Below are 9,739 nucleotides of genomic sequence, written 5' to 3' on the forward strand. Positions count from 1 at the left end.
CTGTGGGGACCCCAAAGTTTAATAATGAGCTGTTTGAAGAAGTCACGAGATGTTAAGTCACAGAACAAAGGGCTAAAACCACACATACTGGTGTTAGTAGACAACAGATGACTGAAAGCCAGGAGAAGCTGTCCAGCAAGGTCAACAGAAGTAGGCGACCCTATTCTAGAAAAGAACGTATCTCTGCAGTAAATTAGAGTCTGGAGTTTTGTGTTTCTAGCCCTTTCAACTATTTTCTTGCCTTTGCAGGCAAGCCTATGGACTTCCCGAGCAGTACTGCAAGATGTATTCCTAGTGTTTGAATTTCAAGAATAGTAAAACTTGCAGAACCACATCAGATTTGTATAAGATCAAAATGGAAAACAGAAAAAAATAAGATAGAGAGGGAAGAAAAAATATTTATCAATTCTGAGAATGTATAAGAGTTTGCTTTTGCTTCAGAGAGCAGAAACGATATTTTTATAGGAAGAGGAAGTTTACCTTGCAGTTAGTTGGGGAATGGCGCCTATTGCTTCCTCCCCTTCCCCCTTTGTCATCTTTTCTGTCTCTGGCAAAGGAGATGGTGGGTGAAGTCCAGCCTTGGTCACCTGTATTTTATAGTGCAAGGAGAACTCAATCTGATGGTTCTTTTCAAGCAAATTAATTAGTTCAACTTGTCATTACAGTCATAGGTGTCCAAATGAGAAGGGGGCCATGATGTAATGATGGAAGTGTTTAGCAGTGATATAGGAGAGAATTTATTTTCTTACCTTCTGGCTGGCTCAGCAGATACTTTCCCAACGATCAGGGTCAGAGTTGGGTTCAGAGCTCCAACCATTCCCAGCTTCTTGGCCTCCTATCCAAAGAGTGGAAAAACCAGAGCTCACAGGGATTTGTAAATGAAGCAATATAAATTTACCCATAGTGAAACAACGCTAAATGCTACAGGGATACACTGTTAAGATTGATGGTAGAACTCCCCCAAAAATGGTAGTCATGGGTCCCATGTTCCAGCCTGAGATCCTTTTTAATAGTGTCTAAAGGACAGTAGGGCTGGTAACTAAGTAGCATATTTTGAGTGGTTTCCTATTTTGATTTTAGATTAGGTTACATATCCATTTTTCCTATTGCACATATTTTCCCATAATACATCTGTTTTTAATCACATATAAGCAAAATTATGCAAAGGCAAGGATGGTAAATATGGTTTTCTTCCTAAAAGTTCACTTGAAGGAACGAGCTTCCCTTACGGTACATGTACCCCCAAACAAGTTCAGGTTGAACTGGCCCTTCCATCCTTTACATCAGATACTTTGCAAAGGTGCTTGAATGGAAGCTGTCTAAATTTGATTGTTGTCAGGGTCAAAGAAAGCTCTGGTATTGTTCAAAAAGAGGTTTATCTGTACCCTGATATAGGTGAGGGATTATTGGGATTCTGGGGTTTCTTCATGGATTGTTTGGAGAAGGATATGTGTTCATAGTGCATGAAGCTAAGTGAGCTAAGCTACCAAGGAGAATAGATAACTTAATAAGATCCCAAGCTGCTGAATTAGTCTCTGTGCTTTTATTCTTCTCTCTGACCTCCACACTCATGCTGTGTCATGAGCATGTGTAGATACAAACAAATAAATAAAAACCTATTTAGCTGTAAGTTAATCATAATAGTGCTTATAAAAATGCAATCTATTTAATAATACTGTCTGATAGTAGGAAAATACACTCTTACAAATATATATATATATATACATATATATATATGTATATATATATGCATACAGTTTAACCATACATCAAGCCTGAACACAGAAACATTATAGTCAATTATTGGTATACACAAGACTCATTTTTCTAGTAGCTACAAATTCTTCAAGTTGGACTTACAGAAAATTAGATAAACAGAAAAGAGTCATTAACTCAATTCTCTGGCATTTTTCATCTAGTAGAGGCAAAATGTTTATGAAACATTAATTCATTTGCAGAGATTACCAAATGACCATAAAATAAACAAAATTCGTCACTGAAACTCAACTGAAAAAGGCAAAAAGGTACCAGTCAAATCATTACCTGTTACCAACAGACCCTGCCTGGAACATGGGGTCAAGACCTGAACTCACCTGTTTGTGCCAGTGATTTTTGGGTAGAAACAGAGCTTCGAAGCTCTGGGCAGTCTTATTACCTGGTGGAAGACGTGAAGGTATTACACCAAGGTCCATATCCTGAGTTACAGCACCACTCTGCTAAACACCAAACCAGATAGAGAGGAACATTACTCACATTGCTGTAATCAGGAAACCACCTCCAGCTGGAGCTCACTCACTGCCGCGGTCTGCAGGAGCTCTATATACCTGAGTTCAAGCAAAGGGGTGTGGCCTATGCTTGTTATCAAAAGCATGTAAGTTTTTTCAGTTAGTGAATAACAGGAAATGTCTGATTCTTGGTACTGATGAACACTTGATAAAGAAGACGTTGAAGAATCAGGTGGGTGACCGCAAGTCTCCTCACCTTCCACACCCATCTGACACATAGTCTCATATCTGCTATGTAACTCAAGCTAGCTTTGAATTAGTGGCAACACACCTGCCTTGCACTGATGTGGTTTACAGATATGCCCACTCACACACATCTTTCCACGGCTCTTCATTTGCACTCATCTAAGATCAATTTGCTTGTAACCTTTGCCCTTTAGAACCACTCTGTCCTCCTAAATGGCTTTTCTTTCCTCCCTCCTTCCTTCCTTCCTTCCTTCCTTTATTTTTCCATCCTTCCTTTCTTCCACAATTCAGTTTCTTCTGAAACACCAGAAGAAGCTAAAGTAAAAATATTATTTTACTATATTACCAATCTCTTAAAAATACTTTGGGCCAGTGACATACCACAGTCGGTAAAATGATCTACAACCAAGCCTGACTTAAGTTTGATTCCCAGGGTCCGCATGGTGAAGGAGAGAACCAACTATTGCAAGTGGTCCTCTTACCTACACACACACACACACACACACTGTGACGCTCCCATGTGCACACACATAGATAAGCAAATGCGATCATTTCTAAATGTTTGTATTGCTCCTGATTGATACTGCCGAGCATGAGAATAAGACCCTGTTGTCTGACTCGACTCTCTACTTTAGCCAGTCTCTACATCCCAGCTCTGCTGACAGCCAGTAGCCTTCTTACACCGTGTTCATTTCCACTTCCAGCCTTCACCTGCTCCAAAGGCCCTCCTTCCATCTTGCCAAGTCCTGACATATAAACATTGGAGTTTCAGCAATTCTACTGCCTTAGAACAGCTCCCACTGATAATGACATAATGCCACAGACTGGACAAGCTTCCGTAGAAAATAGGTCTATTTGGAGCTCATGGACCTGAAAGACAAGGTTGTGAATCCACAGTTGATGACGGCCTTCTTTCTGGTAGAATCAAAGTCAATATCAAGCGTGGTGGTTAACCTGCGTTGCCAGACTTGATTGAGTGGAGAAATGCCTACAAAATTGCCAAGTCACTTGTCAAGGTATGCTTGTGAAGGTGTTTCCATACTATAAAAGGGTGAAGAATTCCGTCAGCTCCATCCCATTGTTTGGGGTCCCTAATGGATAAAAAGGAGGCAAAAGGAGAGAATTGCTAGTTCAAGGATTCTACTCTGCATTTTTTTGCGGTCTGTACTGGGTGATAACTCTGCCACTTCTTCTCCACCATGGTGGCCTGAAACTGTATTTATCCTGCTCCTATGCCATTGTCTCCCCAAGGCCAGGGTTACTTGTACCCCTCTTTCCTTTACCTTTTCCTTATACCGCATGTGCCACACCAATCAGAAGTATTCATTATTTTTTTTTGCCTTTATCACTAGACCAGAAACTCCTACTAGGATCATGTATCCTGTGTTTCTTTTACATGGCAAGAGATAACAAAGGGTTCTAGTAGAGGATAGGCACCTGTATATCCCTACAGGTAGTATCTGATGTACTATGAACATTCGGTCAACCCTTGTGAAATTAATAAGTGGGTGAGCTTACCTAATGTTTAAAACTCAACAACACAGAGAGTTGGCAAAACACACCTCACTGTCCTGATGTGGAAGCAAGGCAAACTTACATGAAGAATTAGAAGGTACTAAAGATGTGTGGGAGAGACAATGGAATACTGATTTGTTTTTAAGAAAATTGGATTCATCCCATACAGTCCAGTGAATGTTAGCAACTGGTAGGTAGCCACCCTGAGGGTTTATATAGGCACTTATTCCAAGATCATCTTTCTTTTCAACAAAATCAAAGAGAATTCTTCCACAGAGCCCAATTCTGAGCTAGCATCAGTGCAAGCCACGTACTGCTTTCAATACAGCAATCAGCTTACTGCTTTCTAGATAGCCAACTGGAATGCTATCCAGTTTCCAGACAGGTTCCCCAAAGTCAAACATGCATACATAAGCAACATGGCCCCTGCACAATACATCGTGCAGAAATAGACCAGGAGACTGTGGAGAAGTGTCAGTACCTGTTTGTTGCATAGTCCAGTTCTAAGTGACAAGACTTATTGTCAGAACACAGACTTCATATTTCAGTTAAATCTAAGAATTATCCAAATATGTCCTCTCAGCTGATAGGCAGGCTAAAATGATGACTATACTTAGTTTCATTAACTGTGAAAAGTGTTGTCTAATAACTGGGTTTCTAAACTCACTTGTGAGATTTTTTTGTTTGTTTGTTGTTTGTTTTTTTGGGGGGTGTGTGTGTTGAGACAGGGTTTCTCTGTGTAGCTTTGGAGCCTGTCCTGGCACTCGCTCTGGAGACCAGGCTGGCCTCGAACTCACAGAGATCCGCCTGCCTCTGCCTCCTGAGTGCTGGAATTAAAGGCATGTGCCACCACTGCCAGGTGCTTGTGAGATTTTTATCCACTGCTTTTCTAACTATAGCAGATTGCTTGCCCCAAACAAGCCCAGCATGTTGGTTTTCTGCTTTAAAGATTCTTCCAGTCCTGTATACATCCCACTTTCTAAGAAAGCAAACAGCAGGATCCTCAGCAAATGCGAACTTAGGATCTACAAGACAGGAATGGAGAGTGGGAATCGGGGGCTGAGGGGATGAGCTGTCCAGAGTGTGACTTTTCAAGAAGCCCCCAAATGCCACCTGGGCGCAAATTGACTCCTGAATGGGGTCTTATCTTAAATGTGGAGAAGCAACGCTGTTGTGCTCCATAGTCTATCAGACCTTGGAATCAATATTTGAGAGATGGGTCACAGACAGTCTAGTCTACAGATCACAGAGTCTTCCACTTGCGGGTGGTTACGGTTCATGACACCAGACGAGGGACGGTGCAGTCAGTTAATCTCTTCTCAGACATTCTCCAGGTTCTCTTGGGCTTTGGCTGAGGTTTCTGCCAGTGTCAGATGCTGTCCAAACTGTCCTGCCTGAGGAATGTGGGTCCCTAGCGGTCATGTTTAATAAACCATGAGAAGTGCGAGGATTGTCCCTGCGGGCTATTTAAGGGCAGAACCTATTCCTGCCTGGCCCCACTGTGATGTATCAGACCCCTTAGTGACTTTTTCACACTGGTTGTCGGGTTTTATTCCACTGAGTTTCAAACAAGATCTCACAGCCTCTATGAAACATCTTCAGACTCTTGTAGACTTTTGAACTCTTTTCTTCCTATAACTCAAAGTTCTCGCACTTTGGGCCTTTTTTTCTGGCAAAGTCATAGTTTGATTCTTCATTTGGGGATTTTTTTTTTCCGTTGGCCTTGAACAAAGCCATTTAGTCAGCTGTAAGTGATTTGGTTGACTGGAGGTCTTACCTTTCCAGTGGGAACTCAACAGGTTCCGTCTCTACTCACTGAACTCTCTACAGTGCCTACCCAGACAGCTGTGTATCCCAGGCTTTGTGAACCCACAAGGAATCAATGGTGTGAAGAGCATTGCTGTGCCTCCCGCCTGCATTGTCAATCTCTGATCCTAAATCCGTCTCCCAGAATTCCCCATTTTACTTCCTTTTCAGCGACAGTCATTGTCATTCAGACCCACAGTCCTTTTTCATTAAAAAAAAAAAAAAGAATGCTTTGGAGATTTAACCACTTCACATCTTAAAACCAGATGAAAGTCTTAAAAGCTTGTAGTTTTAGAGAATCATTACAAATCACTTGCAAATTAAGGCCATCGCTTTTTCCCAAGCAGAGAGATTGCCCAGACCTTGATAGGGACACCTCTACTCTGCCTGTGGGAACTGGCTGGTTGTGGGGAAGGCAGAGACAATATTTCTGCTCTTCACATAGAAAGGCCATTCAACTTCCACCGGCCACTGTTCTGATGTCAGAAATGACCCTGGCTGCTCAATACAAGACTGCATTGCCCGGAGAATGTTCTTTTCTTTGTCTCTGAAGCTCTCGGGCTGAAGTGCTTTGGAAACGTTAGTGCCTCTTGTGTGAGAGAGCTTAGAGAAAGAGGAGGAAACTCAAGCCACTTTGTTTATAATGAATAGCTTCTTTGGGGGAAGACTTTGCCTTGTAATTACAGTGTTTATCTCTACGTATCTGTTATTTCTGATTGTTTTGCTGCTATATGCTCTAGTTGGAAGCAAAAATTAGATGCGAAACATAGACTTGATCTCAATTATGTGACCCTAACTCTGCAATCTAGACTCCATAAGCAATTCAGAGATGAGATGGAGTTTTTATATTGCGGCTAATACAGGTTAAGATCTGCTGAATGCATGTTGTAATCAGGAACCCTGCACAGCTCTTTACATGCACGGACTCATTGAATGCCATAGCAATTTTCCTAGATAGGTAATACCATTATCTCTGTTTAACAAAAGCAGAAATGTGAACCCAGAGAAGCTGAGTCAATTCTGGAAGACCAGATAGCCAGCAAATAGAGATGATGCAATATGATGTTTAAGGGACCCTGGTCCTCTCCTTAGACAGGGTCAGCACTTGTCCTCTCAGCCCTGGGCTTGCTTCCCAGGAGATCAAAAGTAGACCATAAACTTCCTAGTTTTCTGTTTCCTCTACTGGCTAGCCGTGCTACATTGTATCTTTTTTTTTTCCAAGATACATTTTTAAATATTTTTTGTTAGAAATAAGATTGATTTACGTGACAATCTCAGTTCCCTTCTCCCTCCCGTCCTACCCTACCACCCCCCCCTAACTAAAACCCTACCTATCACATATCCTTTCAAGATCCCCTGAGCAAATTGAGAACATGGGAAGAGGGGGGAGGGAGCTACGAGAATGAGAAGGGAAGAAGAGGAAGGATGCAGAGGTCATGAGGGAGCAGAAAGGTTGAGTCAGGGGAAGAATAGAATACATGGTATCTTTTATGTGTTCATCTTTAGAGCAGGTAAGTTGTAACTGCTTGTAAGAATCACTGGTGCCAGGTGGTGGTGGTGCACAGCTTTAGTCCGCAGGTGGATCTCTGTGAGTTCAAGGCCAACCTAGTCTACAGAGGGAATTCCAGGACAGCCTCCAAAGCTACAAAGAAATCCTGTCTCAATAGACAGACAGACAGACAGGTAGATAGGTAGGTAGGTAGGTAAATAAGCGAACCACTGGTAAATTGCAAAGAAAAGATATTCAGACCCCAGTTCCCATGCCTCTGCTTGGCATGCTTTCAATGCTCTAACTCACTTAATCTGTACCAAGCTGTGAAGCCAAGACTCTCTCACCTGTACTTACTTCATGTCCAATGAGGTTATGTAATCCCAAGCAATTAAGTTTAACCATGTCAGGAAGATTGGGAGCTAAGTCGTCTGGCTACGGGGTGTATGCTCTTAATTACCATGTTATACAAGACAGTAATTTAATTTTCTTCTTAAATGCAAGTATTTCAGAGTGGATTTTTACATAGGTTCTTGTCTTCCCTACTGCTTTACCTTATAGTTCTTGTTTTGAACTTTAAAATTTTAAAACTCACAGATCTCTATTTTTTTAATGTTTAAAAAATTGTGTATGCTTTGTTATAAATATCTGCAAATAAATAAAGACGGCAAGCTATTTTTGTACAACTAGTGGTGTGACTTTTACCGCATACACCTTTTAAAGGCCTAGATATTAAACCAAATATGATTTTCTCCTCCCATGAGCCATGCTGAAAGGCAGGTTATTCCTCTCATTTTCAACTGTACTACTTTCAATGTGAAGGACAGGGGAATTTATTATCCCCAAACATGCCAGTTTGGTTTAATGATTACTCTAGCCAAGAGTTAGTGAAAGACTATGCAAAACACTCTGTCTTCCAGCATTCCAAAAAGTAGGAAATACATGAAGGAAGGTACCCATTCTTTCTTCTTCGCCAAGTACTGCACCAGAGACAACTTCAGACCTTTGCCCACATAAAGCAAAACTAGGAGCATCCTGCATCCCAGGCTTCACTAGCCAGACTCATCTTCCGTCAGAGTACCCAGTGTTTGTCTTCCACAGTCCCTATACCCTTTTTCATCCTCTTATGCTTCTCCAACACTGTGGTCTTCATTGGCTCAGGTGCTGTGGGATTCCCACTGCAAACAAAAGCTTTTGAGTCATTCGTCCCCAAGTCTCTCTCCTTGTACGTAAGGCACATATATGCTCAAAAACTTCTAACTTTTCTTCTGTGAATCTGTCTTTTGCCACAGAGCCCAGCTAAAACCCTATAAAGGAATAGAAAAACACTTTTATTTTTCTTCCTCTGCAAGTGCAAGAGGAAGAAATTCCAAGTAATTCTACATGGACCCAGGAAGAAAGTTAGTAATATCGGTATTAATGATTATATGTTTTAAGAATGCATTCTGTGCTAAAATTTAGAGCAGGTGACAGATTTCAGGAAATGAACAGGAATATGGGATTACCAGAGTAATTATATTGAGAAGTGGGTCCCAGATTGGCTAATTTTGCTTTGTATATATCATGGAAACAGACTTAAATCACCTCACAGGGACTGAAAAAGGCTGGTAAACAAGTCCCTCATCTTCAAAAAACTAGAATAAATAATTCAAGGACAAACCTCAGTGGAATGAAATGTTTAAAATAAGTTCTATCTTCTTTTTTAAGGAGTTACTAAAATGGTGAAAAACGAAAACAATCAGTTAGGAATTTCACTGCAAAGTCGTTGAGGTATAAACCAATGCATTTCTAAGAGAATTTCTAACAACCAACACATCGCCCCCAAAGATTCACACCAAAAAATAAGAGACCTAAAAGGCAAAAAGATACGCTTTGCAGTGTGACTTCTACTATTTACTTAAAAATATGTAGAAAGGTACCATTCAGCATTCAGAGCCAAACTAAGCTTCCTCAGGTTCCACAAACAGTACAGTGGATTTCTGGAGACAGAGGCAGTCACCCTTGCTGGCCAGCCTGCTCTCCACTAGTGTAAGGAGCTCTTGTGGCCATAGTTAAACAAATTAATAGGAGCAAACCTACGAAAATAGAAGATAAGTATAAGATATGAAATCAGGGAAGTAATGCTATGGAAGGTGAAGATAAAAGGTGATGACATGGAAAAGGTATAGAAGAACAAAGAAATCATAGATGGTTTCAAAGACAGACAGACATATATGTGTATCCATACATATATGACAGACAGACAGGCTGAATACATGACATGTAGATATAGAGACCTGGAGAAAGATTTCAATAAGCATGTGTTGAATAGGTTTTATTCAGTATTCTTTAAGAATACCCAGTCTGTGAAAATGAAACTATATGACTGTCTGAACTAAAACACATCCATGAATTTTAGGTTTTGATTTAAGAGTTCAGTCCTAAAATATAGAAACATTCATGGCAGAAAATTTTTTCT

The sequence above is a fragment of the Cricetulus griseus genome, chromosome 10 (genome assembly GCF_003668045.3).
Source record: "Cricetulus griseus strain 17A/GY chromosome 10, alternate assembly CriGri-PICRH-1.0, whole genome shotgun sequence".
NCBI lineage: Eukaryota > Metazoa > Chordata > Mammalia > Rodentia > Cricetidae > Cricetulus > Cricetulus griseus.